The sequence below is a fragment of the Thunnus albacares genome, chromosome 11 (genome assembly GCF_914725855.1).
Source record: "Thunnus albacares chromosome 11, fThuAlb1.1, whole genome shotgun sequence".
In the NCBI taxonomy this organism is placed as follows: Eukaryota; Metazoa; Chordata; class Actinopteri; order Scombriformes; family Scombridae; genus Thunnus; species Thunnus albacares.
The window spans coordinates 10,475,118-10,492,748 of NC_058116.1; the positions used below are offsets into that span (position 1 = coordinate 10,475,118).

Sequence of the window (17,631 nt, forward strand, 5' to 3'; positions counted from 1 at the left end):
GATTGTTGTTGCGTTGTACAAACACTGGACCCACAGTAACAGGCTGGGACAGTCTGTGCAAAAAAACCCCTTTGATGCAATGAGGCATTTGTCCCCACTGACATAAAAAAATGCAAAATGAGTATTGGTTTTGTTTTTTGTTTTTTTCTCTTTTCAATCATGTTCCTTTGCTATTATACGGGTGTAATGGAGCGTTTACTCTGCAACATTATTTATAACTGCACTGGAACTGCTAAATCAAGAGTGTGAAAAACATGATCTCAGCTGTCTCGTTCCAGACCCTCTGTCAGTGGACTCCTCGGCAGGGGCTGGTGGGAACAAACAGTTCCTCACGGGGAACGGCTGTTGCAAGGAAACCTCTTCTGGCTCGTCAACGCCTCAGCATATAGCGAGGGAAAGGTATGCCTTTTGTGTGTGTGTGTGTGTTCTGCTCACGTATCCACTGAGCTCATGGTCTGATGTCATTCACGTTGGTTTATAGTGGCCACAGTGTTGAATATTGGAAATGATTTCTGCTGTGACGAAAAAATTAATGAGTTCTACTCCCTTATGATAAATAACTGTGCTCTCTGTTTATGAGATTATGATTTTACACTATTGGTTTTGTCACATCATAACTGATCATCTGGAGGTCTTTTGTTGTTTTGGTTGCGTAATGGTCTGCTCCATGTAGACTGTTAATGAGGGACAAGACAGAATCCTGGACAAATTTAGATCCGAGGTTGCTGATAGCTTGTGCAAAATCATTTCATGAAGCCCCCACTTCTATCCCCGAATAATGTCAGAATTATTTATGTTTTGATCGGCTGCAGCTCTCCATTTCCATTTTTAACCCTCTGTGTATATATGTGTGTGTGTATGACTGTTGACCTGCTGGCAGGAGCATCAAGGCAGCATGTGGCTGAGAAAGAGGCTGAGTGGAAAAGGAAAACAGTCTGAGACAGAGTGCAGGTGTAGAAACCAGAGAAGCCCTCAGCTCATCTGAGGCATGATGGAGAGAGGGGAGTGTCTGCTGTAAACTGCAGACAGTAGCAGAACCGGCTGGTGGTGGAAAAAGAGCTCAGATCCTCTATTTAAAGATCACTTGCACACAGGTTTTAAGACATATTAAAATACTCTGCTTGAAATAATAATTTGTGTCTAACATGGTTTTCCCACAAAAAAGTTGAATTACCTTGTTAAAAGACACATTGAAGCTCAAATATTTAACTGAAGGAACAAGAAGAAAAACACATTACACTTTAAATAAAAGTACTGCAATGTAAATATTCTCCATTACAAGTCAAAGTAAAATGCAAAGTCAAAGTAGATGCATTATCATCTAAAATGTGCTTAAAGTACTGTTTCAAAAGTGCAGATAATTGGCCAAATTTGGTTGGCTGACATGGGAGTCAGTAATGTATTTCACAGTAGCACTAAGTAAAATACAAAAACGTATATCATGAGTAGATACAAACTATTCCACAGATGACCATCACAAATTGCCAAAGTCATCAAGCAACCATCCTCATGCGTATAGATGGTAACATAATTTCCTTCTCCGTCAATATAATCCAGTTGTCAATAACTGAGTTCATATAGTCCACAAGCCATCATCAATGGATCACCCCTGTGGTCTTAACTGAGGTAATTAATCAAACACAAATCAAATATCACTGCCTTCAAAAAAGGTTTGTGTATGTCAGCTGTCCTTTAAACATCAAACGTCGCTCAAATGCACAGGAAGATGTTCCAGAAACATTCCCAGCTTGCAACTACATTATAATGCATCAACCTTGACAAAAATGAAGCCAGTTAAACGTTCAATGTTGTGATCGATCGCCTACTCAACCAAGTTTTCATCATAGCGTGCTGAAATTGTGGACATAAGTGATTGTCTGAAAGCAGGACATCAATCTAAAAACTTGGATGGTCAGAAGCAGTGTAAAATATTGTTAGTTTTTTGGCTAAAACAAACAAAACTACTGGTATCGTTCTATAAAGCGGCAGGAAAAAAATGTGCCAATGCCACTCTGTAATGCACCTTTAGGGTCTGGCTAAAGATTGCATACACTGTATCCTCCAGGGTGTTCAGGTGCATCACAACTATCAGTTTTAGTCACCAATTTATCCAACACATTGCAGGAATGTACACCCAACTATGCTGTATTTACTGCAGGTTTGGACAACTTATTGAAATGTACAATTTTAGTTTAAACAGATATAGCAGATCATTATGTCACAGATGAGTTATTGGGCGCAAAGAGAGCAGATTACCCTCTGTGTGGCAGGTTCAAAGACTGTGTTATGTAACAGATGAGGAGCAGACAGTTCAGCTGTGTCAGTCAAACCGTGCTCCTCCTGAGACAGGCTGCTCTTCTGGGCCTCACAGCAGCAATAAATCCCGTGGGGTTTTATTGCTGCAGTGTTCTGCAAAACACTGTCAAAGATCACATGAAAACGAGAAGCATGGGTTACACCAGCAGCGCTGGGTGAAAGACTGCTTTTACCTGCTGCTTTTGGTTTTTAATCTCTGTAGGCTAACACCACCCTGGAACTTTCTGGAATAAAAGATTTCTTACTTCACCTGTGCTCACAGAGCATTCAACAGATTATTGGAAGGTGTTTGAAACTGACGCACAAGTTACCATAACTCAACCTGATACTATTATATAACAGAGAACTATGTCAAACTAGTGATGAATGAATGAATCACACCTCTTTTTGCCTTTAGTTATTTGGTTTTAATATAAAGTCTGTACATAACAATACAGAAACCACACATATCAAAACAGAAACAACAGCATATCACAAAACTCATACCATCATCATCAAAACTGTTGTCTTTTAAAACAGCCTGTTAATCTTTCAGCGAGGAGTATGTGGAGAGTCTCTTTTAAAGACGTAGTCAGACAGCTCAACAGGAAGTCACTGCGCCCCGCCAAGAAATAGACAAGCGCATAAATCCCTGTAAACCCCGCAACTTATCATTTTTACACTTCAGTTTTTAAACAAACAAGAGTTCACTTTAGAGATGCTGGTAGGTGGATTTTATTACCTTCAGACATAGCTAGGCTGGCTGTTTTCCCTTGTTTTCAGTCTTTGTGCTAAGCTAAGCTAATTGGCTCGAACTTTAGCATGGCAGGAAAGCAAATAAGCATATTCCCAAAATGTTGAACTATTCCTTTAACATACGAAAAAAGGCTGGTTCATATTCCAAAACTCAATTCATGAGTGCTTCAATGTGAGCCCATGTCTTTCCACTTAAAACTGTTACTGGTCCACGAAGAGTCAGAGGGAAGACATTCAGACATCCAGCTGATCAATAACAGTTGTCTTTTCATCACTATGACAAAGGATCTTGGATGCAGAGAGAATAGATTTTCTTTCTGTTTCTATATCATCCCTGCTGTGTTTCAGTCCCTCAGTTTATTTTGCTTGGCTATTCTGACGAGGCATTTCTCATCATATCTGTGGTTGACAGTGATAATCTTTAATATACATGGTGCTGTGTGGAGGAAACTGTGGCTTACCGGCCAATAACGTTCTGGGCTCAACAGGAGACAATGTTTTAAATCATCTGTGCTTATAATACTCTTTTTAAAGAATCTCTTGATCCACTTTGCTTTCTCCTCTCAGATCTCCATGTTTCCTTTTCTTGCTGTCTGATCTGATTCCCCTATTATCATACATGCTATGCTTGCTCCTATACTCCTATTCTATTTTCTCCACTGCCTTAAAATATTAAAGGATATTGTAGCCTGACCCATTCCTCTCTGTGTTCAAGTCCCATTGGCTGAGTGACATCTCTCCACATCTGTGACGAGAACTGTTGAGCTCTTTGATAACTTGGAGGACAGATCTGGCTAGATCTGTAAGAGCTCAGAGGAACCCTCATAAAGGATGTGCCTGAACTAATCTTAACCTTTGTTGATTTTTACAATTGAGAAGTACTTGATTTCAAGTACTTCTCAATTATAAAATGCAATTGTAAAAACTACACATTGTGCTTTTATGGGAGGTTATGTGCTGGACTATATCTTGGCTGGGTGCAATTACTTCGAGGCTTGCCAGGCAACCAGCAGAAACTCCAGGAAGTCACTGTGACCCCTGCAAAACCACAACATGTACTTTTTATCCTCCAGAAAACAAGACTCAACTGTAGAATAAATACATTAAAACCAAAACCAATCTCAGTGAGATTAAATGTACTTGGAGTTAGCTGTTTGGTGCAAAACATGCATTTGAAACTTGTTTTAAATTAAGTCTTGGGTGCGATAGTGCTTGCATGAAGCATCCATCTTTGCATTGAGTTTTTAATAGATCTGAGGGTTCTCTGTTCTCTCCAGGAAATGACGAGCCCCCATGGCCAAGTGCTGATCTGAGCAATGCTGATACTTTTTGGTTTCCAGCCAATAGTAAGAGTTGTTTCTGACAGTCATATGGAAACCAGATGGGCTTTTGCCCAAACAAATCTTCCAAGGGTTTGACCAACGTGTGTAATCAAAAGATTGTGGCTTACACACCAACTTGTCAACTGAAGATAAACAACCCAGTCTTGTATGTTGTATCATACATAGTGTAACATCTATGTGTGTATGTAACATAGACTGTTTCGTGTCCCAGTCGTCCTTCACTCACTGATTGTTGTTCTTTCTTCATTGTTTGTTGACACACTGTGGGGTTTGTGTGCATCATGCATCAGTGAAAGCTGCCCACACACACCCATCTACTGGGAATTTAATGCAAGTTTAGAGGCAGAATGTGAAAGTATCTGTGACTACGTGTGTATGTTTGCATGTCTGGGTATGCTGTGCGCTCAGTCTGCCAGGTAGAGTAGGGAATGTTATGGAAAATTAAAAAGGCCTGTGAGGGAAAAGGGCCAGTTGGGGTGACTGTGGCATTTGGAAGCAGGGGCAGTTTTTCCAGTCTGTCCACTGTGAGCATGCTGGTCACCTGCTCACAATTAGACCTGGAGGTCTTTGCTCCTCTCTTCTCCTATGGCCTCAGCAATCAATGTCCAGACGGGGCCTCTCTCACACATGTCAAGGACTAGAAGCAAGGCAGTAAAGTAAAACTAAGCAATCTACCATCATGTCAATGGTCTTGCTATCAAAGATAACACTACATAGATTTTCAAAAGACATTAAAAACTTTCTCAAAAAGTATCTCAATTGCAGAAGTGAGTACATGACTTGGACTGCAGTCCGTCTTGAGTCATAAATCTGCTGATTTTAGACCAAGCAGCAACTACCACAGGCTGGAGGCTGAAGTCAATGCCAAAGTACCTCAAAGTGAAATGCCACTGATAGCTACTAGATGCTGGCTCCAATCCAGTGGTCTCAATCACTAAATTCAGGCCCTCTAATGAGTGTGCTGGTGGTCATTTTGGCTGGTATTGCTCCGTTAATAAGATTTGAAGACTTCTAGGTGCTTTGATGTCTGCCGTGTGGGCATAGACATCTGTGATTGACAGTTTGCTCACCGGCTCCAGGACTTGCACTGAATGGGACTATTGTTGCAATATTTCAGTAAGTTTCAAGTTAACTGATTACGATATCTACCCTGTTAGGAAAGAAAAGGTGGCGCCAACTGGCTCCAATGCAAACCAACGAGTGATGTCACACCTCATCACGTCCATCTCTACATACAGGCTATGCTTTTGACTCAACTTGACAACATCAAAAAGACCTGCAACTTGACTTCAACACCAACGACTTCCCTTGGACTTTGGCTTTGTGTCTTATGACTTGATGTCTTCTCCAAGCCCCAAAATTAGAAATAATGTTATTAAAAGTGCAACAAATTACTTATACCTCAAATCAATCTGATGAGCAGCCAATCATGTTGTGCTAGCATGAGAGATCAGGAAGTAATCAGGGACTACTTAGTAACTACTCAGTATGATGTGTCACTTTACTTGAGGGTGCACAAAAAGAGTAATAAGTAATTTATGAGTCATTACTAGTTTCTAGCATCTGGCTCAGAGTTTATTAAATCATAAAGAAAGTAGTCAGTCGACTTACAGATATTTATGAACTAGTCATAACCTAATGATTTATTTTCTCCCAGACTATTCTCTCGTCATCATCATGTACCCTATGTTAAGTGTTACCACTTTATTTAAGATATTTTTAAGAAGAAATTCCCTCAATACTTTTCAAACACTGCGGGCATATTTTGTCTGTCTGACTCTCATTGGGTTTATGCTGTTTACCTTGTTATTTTTCTCAAACTTAGTGTATCTTTGCATTGCCATTCCCCTGATTAAAATGTCAAAAAGATAGTCCTCTAAGCACAATTCTCCTCTAGCAGACAGACGTTTTCCAGCTCAATGAAAGTCATGTACCCCCACAGATGGAACAGTTTTGGCGTACGTTTTTCTTCTGTCAAATGTCTTACTTCACCAACAGTACATTGAGGATCTGGCTGTCTGTATGAGTCTGATCTGAGGGATGAGTTACACAACAGGTAAAGTTCAACGTCTAACAATCTGATTTAAAATTAGATTTACTTTAGCCCAAAAATTAGGCTTTATTTGAGTCCGGCTCTCAGTGAGAGAGCTGATAGACCATTTTTATTGTCTTCACCATGTGTTGCAGTCAGTCCTGTGGTTTGCTTGTTTTTGCTCAGCCTTGCATCATACAACAGACACATACGATTCACATTGTCGTCTGATTTTGACCACACTTACCACTCATTTTCTGAAACACAGAACTATTAAATGCAAAGTGATCTGTGTGTTGTGGGACAAAATCAGGAATAAAACAATGGTAAACTTTAGAGAGTTTTGGCAGCTGACAAGTTGGAGAGTTACTGGAAAGAGTTCAGCACCAGAACCAGGGTCTAGAGTTCAGCCCAACTGTCTGGCAAAATGCTCCAGCAGGTACTACCTGAGGCTGGCTGCTTCAAATCTACTTTTCAGTGGCTGGAAACTATTTTAATGGGAAACACAGGGATGGATAATAAAAAAAATGAGAGTTGAGAGTTAGAACTTCCCTCTTCTCTAGGACCAATTAGATGTTGGCCTGTTACTGTCGGGAATCTTTCAGCAGTTTTTCAGGGAATCATAGTTTATTTCACCAGCAGCACGTCTCTCCACAAAGGAGAGGATTAAAAAAGACCCCAGTTCAGAATTGACACTTGTATTTCATGTGACATGCCAGTCATAATACCCTTTTTGGTAATGAAGTGAGGTATTATGTAATAATTGCTCCTGGTAAATTGCTGGATAACGTGCTCATTTGTATCAAATTAAATGCAATCAGGCATTAGCATGGTCATTACAGTCCTGGCTCTGACTACTGCCATGGAGAATATCTCCCACATGCTGCACATGATATCAGGTTATCTGTAGTTCACGGCAGCCTACTCCACTATGGCAGTCTCTTGGGTATTTGTATTCATTCACTTACCTGCTCTTTGCTGGATGTGGTTGTGCACATTCAGGTAAGGTTAGATTAGTTCTTTCCAAGAATCTCTGATGGTTTTCACTTGTGTTCCCTTCTCCTTGACAATAATTATGTCTTAATAATTGATGACGTTGGTGCTGAAAACCATCACATTCAGACGCTGTGTTATTGGAAAACAAAACCAGAAAAGCAAACAATTAGTAAATATTGATGTTGTGAAACAGATCATATGAATCTGGTTGTTTCTTAAATTTTTAAAGTTTGTGCAGCAGCTAGTCTTGCATAGCCAGACCTATTTCCATAGTGCTGTGCCAGCGTTGGAGAAAGGTCTGGCTGCACGAACTATCAATTCTGCTTTAGGGGAGAAAAATGCTCTGGCTTGTTTGTATTTCTTTAAACCAATCACAGTTGTCTTGGGCGGTGCTAAGCCCAGCATGTAGCGATGGGTGCCCGGGGGGAGGGGGGGGGGGGCAGCAGCCATGAAATGGACTGCAATGTAATCCTTGGGGGTAATTGCTCCCATTAAAGTACATCCACTAAAGGTGCTTGCTTTTGCCACTGACAAGCTCAGATTGTTATTATAAGTGTCTGATAATGAAAGTAAACACAGAAACTAGCTGCCTGTAGCAGCATTATGGCTAACTGCATAGGGAACTACATCTGGGGCAGTTTGCCGGCTAACCGAACCACCCACATATTCATCTGCGCATGCTGGTTTGTTTACATGTATGAGGCTGACTTTCACTGCAGTTAGACTGTAAGGAAACTAAAAAAAACTAAGAGCAGTGATGGATTATCCCGTGGACTACTATGAAGACAATTGTAAGTCATTTCACTTAGACTGGCCAACTGTATTTATTTGAGCCGGAGTACACAGAGAGGAGATAGAACAAATGAAAGAGGAAAAATGAAGAATGGAGGCAGAAAGGCAACAGGACTGTCAGGAAAGACAATGTAAAGTAATGGTTACCTCGGAAAAGCTGCTCGTATTCCTGCAGTCACTGCTCTCCTGACGAGTGAAGAGGAAATCTTTTGCTGCAGAGTGGGACCTCTTTCTGCCAGATTCAGAAAATCTAGAAGTATCCATGGAGGAGAGTATCCCAGCTGTGTAACTACTAAAAATGGATTTTTTTTTCTGCACGCGGCTACGCGGCCATCCAACAGGTAAAAACTACATAGAATTGTGTAAAAAACTAGTACGATCTGTTTATAAACGATTAAAATAAATACCTCATTGTACCAGAGGCAATGCGGTGCAGCAGTGCAACCTTGTGGGTTTTTTTTTCATTGCACATTAAAATAAATCAATCAAATCAATGTGTATCCATGATCCTGATCTAGTTAATTTAATTCGGTATCATTTAATATAGCCTATACCTCACCAAATCCTGCATAACCAACTGCATTATCACTTGGCAAAACTCATATGCAAATATGCATGTAGTGAAGCTGATCATCTATGTGGAAAAATACTGGCATTGTACCCAGCAGGAGGGATGCAAACATGTTGGGGGTGGGAGGGTAGGGTCACAGAGAGACATTTCACTGTAGGCATAAACATGGATGAGCTGAAGCTGATCATTGAAGTTGAAAAACATCCGGAGTTGTATGACCCAGCTAACCAGTTTTACAGTATGGACAGGATCACGCACAGCTGAAAGCACACATGAAAATAAATTTGCAGTACACATGTAGACAGGTCTTATTTTTGTAATAGTTTAAGTGGCAAATGCTTTAACTTAGCCATTTTCCAAAGTATCCTACTTGAAATCTCTTCAGAAAACACAGCTAGCATGCAACCACAAGCAATAAAGATGCAGTTGGTGTAGCAGGTAATGGGGCACGTTGCATCCGTACCTGATGTATTTCTACTGTGAGTCTCTATCGTCCGCAGTAATCCATGAAAACTCTACAGTGTGGATCTGGTCATTTTATCCTTGCAATTTGGACACTTGCAGACATGAACAATTTTATTTCATCTACTAAGTTATTATTTCTCTAGCATGAATGGACACTGAGCTATCCACAGCCTCAGACATAAACAAACCGATGTGCAAACTGCCCTGGATGTAGTTTCCTATGCAGTTAGCCATAATGCTGCTACAGGTGGCTGTGTTTACTTTTGTTATTTACTTTAGTTGTCAGGCACTTATAATAACAATCTGAGTCTGTCAGTGGCAAAAACAAGCACTTTTAGTGGACGTACTTTGATGGGCGCAATTTCTCCCAAGAATTACATTGCAGTCTGTTTTGTGGCTGCAATGTAAGCAATCTCACTCAATACTGGACTAAATCCAAATTTTTTTGTTCCCATTAGTCACTTGGACTCCAAATCATGGGAAAATAGGGTCCAGGTTGAAAAATACCAGAATTCCTCCCTGGAAGGAAGGAAAATCAATTTAAAAAGCCTCATGGTGTGTTTGGAAAATGGTTGGCAGAAAATACACTCAGTTTGCAGTTAATGGGCTAAAACATGCAAAACCATCACTGTGGTCCTCCAAACATGTCATTTGCTTCTATTGACCAAAGAATTAATAATAACTTATTAACTTGTTAACGTTTCAATCCTGTTCCTTTAAGGGTCTTTATTAGCTGGTTGGTTTTATATCATGTGACTGTATGAATTTTAAATTTGCTCCTATCTTTTGCTTCTTTGACTCACAAAAAACGGACATGTTTTCAAATACACAGCACGTGATGTTAAAATCCAAAGTGCCACCTCTTAAACTCCCATGCTCCTGGTGGTGATGAAAGGCTTAGGCACCAACCTGTGCTACTCCAATGTTGAGAAAGGCTGGGCACACATTTCATTGGGGTTGTCAAGTGCGGTCCTACTTTCATTGTTTTGCTGACTGGGTCAGTGACATCTCCAGTAGGCTTAGCGGTGTGTTCTGTGTACCAGACCCCCCCCCCCCGCGCTTATTTGGGAGACCAGCTGGGGTATTTCCTCTTCAGCCAGAGCCACTAGCTGCTCTGGTCTGCCACCCTGAAGTTTCCTTGATGGCCTGGCATAGGCCTTGTCTGCTGATCCCCAGGTCCCTCACCAGTCTTACAATTGATTTTTCCATGAAGCCCCAACATCCAACTTCTACTTGGCAGATCTTTGCTCTTCGGCTCTGCTGTTCTGCTTCTGCTGCAAGCTCTGTACATTGTAGTTTCTTTCTTTCAAAGACTTCCTGCACAGCATCCTCCCAAGGGACTGTGAGCTCCACAGTCCCACAGCTCCACAGCTATGTCTAAGTGTTGAATTACCCAGCCATTCATTGAGATTTTCAGGGTTAAGAAAGAAATTGTAGGTTGCTCGAATGAGGAAACTTATCCTGCTTGACTCCATCTCCAACGTCCTTCCAGCTGATCTTCCATTTTTCCACATTCTCCAATCTCATCCACTAGCCCTGTTTAGCTTGCAACACAGCCTTGGTACACTTACTCATCGATTACTGTCGGTGGACTTCAGCCAAGACCAACTTCTGCCACTCTAGTGAGTTGATCACTTGATTTTGCCAGGGTCATCTTTAGCCTCAATGTAGTGCATTTGAACTCCTCTGTGAGGCTAATGAGAGGCAGCTGGAATAGCCCCTGACCATACAGGCCTGTGCTGCTCAGGCATTGCAACACCTAACTATTTTCTCACATAAGAGCTGATCGTCCTTCCCGCCTTCTCGACTCCTGTGAGGGTGATGTCATACATGGTTAGTGACTACATAAGGCAAGGTAGTAGCCCAAACTGCAGGCACCAGATTTTCAGCTTACCGGGCATGAATTTAATTCTGGCCCCAGTGATGTTCTCTTGAAGCTTACCTAGAAGGCGTCTGGTGCTCGTTTCTGTTGTTGTCATGGTTGTAATGTCATCCGTGTAGGCCCTGATGGGTGGTAGATGGACTTCAGCCACTTGCCACTCTCTACCCACTTTGAGGCCCTTATGATGACTTCCTTCGCCATGGTGAAAGCCAATGGGGAGATGGTACACCCTGACATTATGCCAATCACCATGCGTTGCTATGTGTGGCGAAACAGAGCTGAAGTGGAAATAGGCCTTGACAAGGTTTGTGATGGTCTCTGGTATCTTGAAGAAGTCAAAGGATGCCAAAGAATGTCAAAGGAGGAAACTGGGAGGGACAGATCTGAATGTGTTGGCAAAGTCAAGGAAAATGACATGGAGATCACTCTTCTCTTTCTTAGCAATCTGGATTTGGTGCAAAATCATGCTGGTATGTTCAAGACATCCCGAGAACCATGGGATGCCCTCTTTTTGGACTGTTGTATCAACATGGTTGTTTCTCTCCAGATAGCTTGTTATCCTCTGAGCTATAACACTGAAGAAAATCTTACCCCCTACATTGAGGAGACTGATGGGGCAGAATTGGATTATATTGATGGATTCCTTCTCTTTCAGAATCAGGACTACTCCTGACCAGCACCATGTTTTGGGTATGATTCCCTTCTCTCAAGCCACTCTCATTAGCCTTCACAGGAAGCGAAGAGCATCAGGAGCGTTCTTGTAGAGTTGATATGGAATGTCAGCGCTATTTGGCCCTGGGGCAGATGATGCTCTTGCCCACTTTACTGCCTTCTTCACTTCCCTCCACTTTGAAGGATTAATGTCCATCTGGTGCTCTGGTTGTTCAATTGGTGGGATGTCCAATAGAATAACTGTCTGCACGTGTCTCTTGTCTTCTGCATGCATTCTTTCCAGGTACTCCTGCCTTGATGTTTTCAGATTTCCTTCCTTTTCTTAGGTGAAAAGTGATTTCACTAACTTGAAGGTATCCTTGAAGAAACGTGATCTTGCTCATTCTGTCTTTTTTCATGATTTCCACAAGTTCTCCACTCATCTCAGGGTTGCTAAACGGCTTTTGATGTTTTCCTGGACAATGTTGATGCCCTCCTTCTCACCAACAGAAGGTTTTCTCCACTGCTTCTTGAGCTGCCTTCTCTCCCAGATCAGGCACTCCATCTCCTATTGTCTTCTGGACTTGCTTTCCAACACTGGTGCCTTTTCCTTTTTGTTCCTTATTCCATGTTGTTCTACTCCATTGTCATAGATGATGTCCCCCATCTTGTCAAGCTTTCTTTTGATTTTGCCCCTCATCCCCTGTAAGACACTGGTCAGGTCTGGTTTATGGTCTCCGGTTCTTCTCTGAGACTCCAGGTCATTTCATCTTCCACTGATCTTCGTCTCAATTGCTGATTTTCTTGGCTGGATGGGCTCCATACATTCCTCTGCCTCTGTCACTGTGCTTAAATTTCCTTCCTCAGGGGGCTGATGTCCTGCGAACTTTGATGAGACTCTAGTTGCTGGACTTCATTTGACTGACTTGATTGACTTCAGAGGAAGTACTTATCAATGCAAAGTCCCTGTTTTCCCTCTCTTGAGTGCCCTTTCTTTCCTTGATGTATTTTCAGGCCCTCTGAAGATGTTATTTTCCTCCAGCCACAGGAATATACCTGAAGCCTTTTCTTGGATGCTGATGATGCGCATTCTTCTTGTCAAGTGCTGGAGTGCTTGTTGACAAAAACCACAGGACTTGTGACATGACACATCCAGTTGTAAAAAAGTGAGATTCTCATCATCAGAGCAACGTGGTGGTCAGCAGAGCATCTCTAAACCCTGAATGCTGTAAAACATCTCTCATCCATTTACATTCTATGTAAGGATTTGTTGCTGCTCTTTTATGTAGGAGCTGCAGTGTGGAAGCTGTTCTTCCATTTATCATTTGATGTTGAGTATATTCCAAATGCAAAAAGTCAAGACTGTTCTTTTGTTTAAAAGACAACTTTTCCCCAGCTTGTATCATTTATAATTGTCCCTTGCAGAGCAGAAAATCCACTCTCCATGTGAGTCCATATGAATGAGAATGTGTTTTTGTCATTAGAGGAGATTGAAAACATAGTAAACAACCACAGGCCACTGGCTCATGACTCTGCCCAGCCGTGGAAGGACACCTCTCTGCAGGGTTGGACTGGGATAGTACTACATAGTACTCAAATGGCCCACATAGCCCACTGGGATTTCTCCTGATGCTCCTGATGACCAGTCCATGCAACAACTAGGAGCCTGGAGTTTGTGTTTGTTTGATCAGTTAGTATGGTTGTGTAATTTTTCTTTGTTTTAAAATATCACTTTGTAATCTTTGCCAATGTTTGCCAAGTGATCTTATCTGTTGGTATGTTTCTTTCACTGTCATACTCAAAAATATACCAAATAAGGTGGTAAAAGGCTGCAGCAGAAACCTTGTTTCCAGATCTCAAGAATCACTTTGGTGAGTACAATGTTATTTTTTCCCAAGAGAAATGATGAAAATAAGGTCTAAGTTGTGATAAACTGGATTTTTTCTGTAAGTCTATATTTGATCAAAGACATATTGGTAAATTATCTGTGATAAATAGTTCTGCTGCATGAACAGTTTCACCAAGGAGAAATTAAGCTCTTCTTTCGTAAGGAAAGGTACATCTGGGATTTTTCAGGCAAAGTTGGAAGATTTTTCATATCTGATTCTCTTTTTTCATATTTTGGGCAGTCTATGATAAAATGTGCTTTTGTCTGTACTTCTCCTGTTTCACATTGGGCACATACTCATTTTTCTCTAACTATTGTTTTCTATGGCCTGAACAATTTTATTCTCTCTGTCTTTTCCTCTTTCTTTCCCTCAATCTATCATTTTGTGAATATTGTGCCAGCACACGGTCCACTTACCAGCTCTGCTGTTGCACCAACCATCCACCATTTGACATAAAGACAAATAGATGAAACCCTTCACAGACACCTGTTGAGAGTTATATGTATCTCCTGTGAGGTCGAACAAGGACTGCTGTGTATCCATATAGAGTCTCTTTCCTTATCATCTGTCACATGTTGATTTACTGTGGTCCATATCCAGCAAAATTCTTCATTGGACGAGCCCTTTTTTTTACCTCACAGTTACCAGATGGTTTAGCAGATAGATGAAGGGATAGAAAGATGGAAAGCAGGAGCAATTAGTTTCTCTAGAAAGTTTCATACCGGCGATTTTCAGGCTGCTACATCATTTACTGTAAACTGCGGTGTTCATATTCTGTTCGGTAAGTGTGAAATGATGTGATGATGTGATGTGGAGTGGGTGATTATTTTCCACACTCCAGTGCACTAGTATCCTATTTGCTTTCACCTACTGAACTGGGCTGTACTACAGATGTCCAAATCTCTCCTGTCTTCCTCCATTCTGTCTTCCAGAGCCTGTCTTAGTTTGATCCCAGGGTTTATTTGTTTTAATCACCCAGAGGAACAAAGACGGAGCCGAGACCAAAGAGGGCTTTAGTACAATTATATCAGCAAGCCAGGAAAACAAACTCACTTCAATCAGAGGTTATGTCTCCTTTTTTCTCTGTCTACCTCTCTCCCTGAATCACTTTCTTACAATTTATTTTCCTGTTATTGAGTGACAAGAGATTTTTCACTATTTAAAGATGGTTCCCAACCAGATTAACATGGAGCAATATGTTACTGTGATCAGAAAGAAAATATTAAAAATACATTAAACTTTTGCCATTTTGCCAGCACAAGCATTTACTCTTTTGCATCATCAACATTCTGGGGTGAGACAATAGATACTGTAGCTGTTGTACTGACCTTAGTCGAAACGTCATATCTCTCAATGTTTGTTTTATTTCTGGAGATTGTTCACAGCACAAAAGTACAGTGGTATTCTTCACAATAACACACAGAATGAAGTGCAGGAAAGGAATGAAGAGAGCAGACCTGTACTGTGTACAAACACATCTAAACAATTTATCTGTTGGCTGCCGAAGGCCTCCTGTATTTTGCACACTGACCCTTTCTGCAGGACTCTTGTACAATACAAGACTGCCCTCTCATAGCCAGCCAATGTTCCATCATAAAACATTATTTCATGAATGCGTCTCAACCTTAAAACTAAATATGATGCTGGATTTTTGCTCCGAAGGAAGCAGAGGTGAGTGGTTTTCAGTGTGTCGGACCCCAAAAATGACTTTAGCATGATACGCATCTGCTATGTGATTTTAGTCTCCAATGTGTTATGTAAAGTAGCTGTTTTAACTATTGTCAAGGATGCATCATCTTCCCTGTTTGACCGGTCTGTATTTTGCATTTGATGGTTTAATGGACTGGTGGAATCATGGAGAATCCAGTCCACATAGTAATATATAATGGTTAAGTGGTTAATAACACACCTCATTGAGCCTCAAGTTATGTTTGTTTTTTTCATTATGAATACCTCTTCTATTATTCACAGTGCAAAAATGATTTTTTTTAGCTTAGCTTAGCATAAAAACTGGGGGAACAAGGGGAAACATCTAGCCCAACTGTCCAAATGGAACAAAATCCACCTACCAGCAGCTCTACAGCTCACTAATTTACACTTTATATGTCAAAGTGCAAAAAAGTTTTTGGAGAAAGTCCCTGCACCAAGAACTAGTGAAAACCAACTTGTCGTTTTTACATTTTGGTTTTTGTACGTATTCAAAAATCAACATATAACATGTTAATTAATGAGCTTTAGAGATGCTTCCAGTCATTATGCTAGTATCAGTATCAATACTCGGCTAGTATCAATCTTTTGATCTAGGTCTCTGCAAGAAGTGAAAAAGCGTATTTCCCAGAATGTTGAAGAATTTCATTTTTTGAGGGGGACATATGCTTTTTGTGATTTTCTGTCATATTCTATCATGATATTAACGTATGTAAAAATGCTGTCTTCAAGTCAAAAGCCCAGGCTTGAGCCTGCTCTGAATGCTCTGTTTGCAAAGTTACCTTTCATTACCCATCGCCTTTGTTGCTAAGGTTGTTCCACATGTTGTTTGCGTTGTCCACTTACATATTTTGAATCAAATTCAGGCTTGAACATTTACAGATGTATTTAAAAGGTTTATATTACGAGTGAAGATAAGAGTGACATCCAACTACTACTGTTTGTTTACGTACCCGAGCCACCAGAAGTCTGCTGAGGGGCAGCTTCCAGAAGCTGGCCAATCAGTACAGAGTGGGCTCATCGGGAGGGAGACCTTAAAGAGACAGGAGCTGAACCGAGGGGCTGCATAGAGGGTCAGTATAAGATAAATAAGGAGTTTTTTGAACTGTAAATCATGCAAAGATATTCCAGTAGAGCCCCAGAATAAAAATATAGACCTGGAAATTTGCATGTTAGGTCCTCTTTAACAGAAAGAGAGCATCTGTATGTAGGTCAGTCATCTACTCTACCTCACAATTGTATTGCAGAATTTTTAAAAAACTATTTGGAGTGAAGTAACACTGCAGAAAGTGTGTAAAAAGTGTGACTTTTATGATGCGTACATCTGTGTGTTTTTGTATTGCCTCATCGGGGCCAGATTTTCACTTTATGCCTGTGGATTTGTCTAGTATCCTATCAGCTGTCAGCTCTAAGCTGCAGGCTGATCCTTCCATGTAATGTGGTTATTTATCTTTCAGACGGAGGATCCATCCGGACAAGCACACCAACATACATAAAGTATGTAGTACAAACATGTACACACACATACACACACACACACAAACACACACACACACACACACACTCACATGCACAAAGGCACACAAAATTAGAAACACATTGAGCTTTCTGCTCTCTGAGACAAAAGTGGATGAATTATATTTGTCTACTCAGTTGTCACTTTTCTCTGTCCTCTAGTCCCCCTAAATCCTACTGCTTCATCATCCACAGCACTGCTGTCCCCCATGGCTTCCCAGAAAAAAGATTTGCTGATTGCCACATGGTAGTTGGCAATAACAGTTGCCTGTCTGTCAGAAGTCATCATACTGTGGTTGAGGGCCTTATTTTTGTGACCCCCGTAGGAATTACTGGTCCTGGCTTGCGGTGTAAACGTTTTTGAACATACCGATCAGGAATTATTTTCAACTCAAAAAAAAAAAAAAAAAAAAAATCAGCACATGTGGGAAGATACACACGTGCTATTCACCTGTTTCCTGTGTGTGTGTGGAAGTATGGGAAATCTTAACGTCTGTAATGTTTTAGTTGTGCAGCAACAACCACAACAACTGTTACAGTAATCAGCAATGAAGTCATCCTTAGGGTGGATCCAGGCACTGCTGCAATTTGGAAATTTATGCTGTTATCTTATTATCAACAACGTGACGAGTGATCTGTGTAATAGACTGCTAATATCTGCAAATGACAAAGAAAGTGTGTGCGTGCACATATTATATGCAAAGGTGAAACTAAATGAGCATGTGATCTCTAAAAAA

General features: G+C 40.9%; 1 protein-coding gene across 1 annotated transcript in view; it reads left to right on the forward strand.

Annotated features, from left to right (window-relative positions):
• Positions 1-340: 340 nt before the first annotated feature.
• LOC122991796 (target of Nesh-SH3) overlaps positions 341-17,631 on the forward strand; it is a 49,760-nt gene continuing 32,469 nt past the window's right edge. Inside the window, exon 1 of the mRNA XM_044365127.1 lies at positions 341-399. The gene's annotated coding sequence lies outside the window, so the exon portion shown is untranslated. The remainder of the gene's footprint in view (positions 400-17,631) is intronic.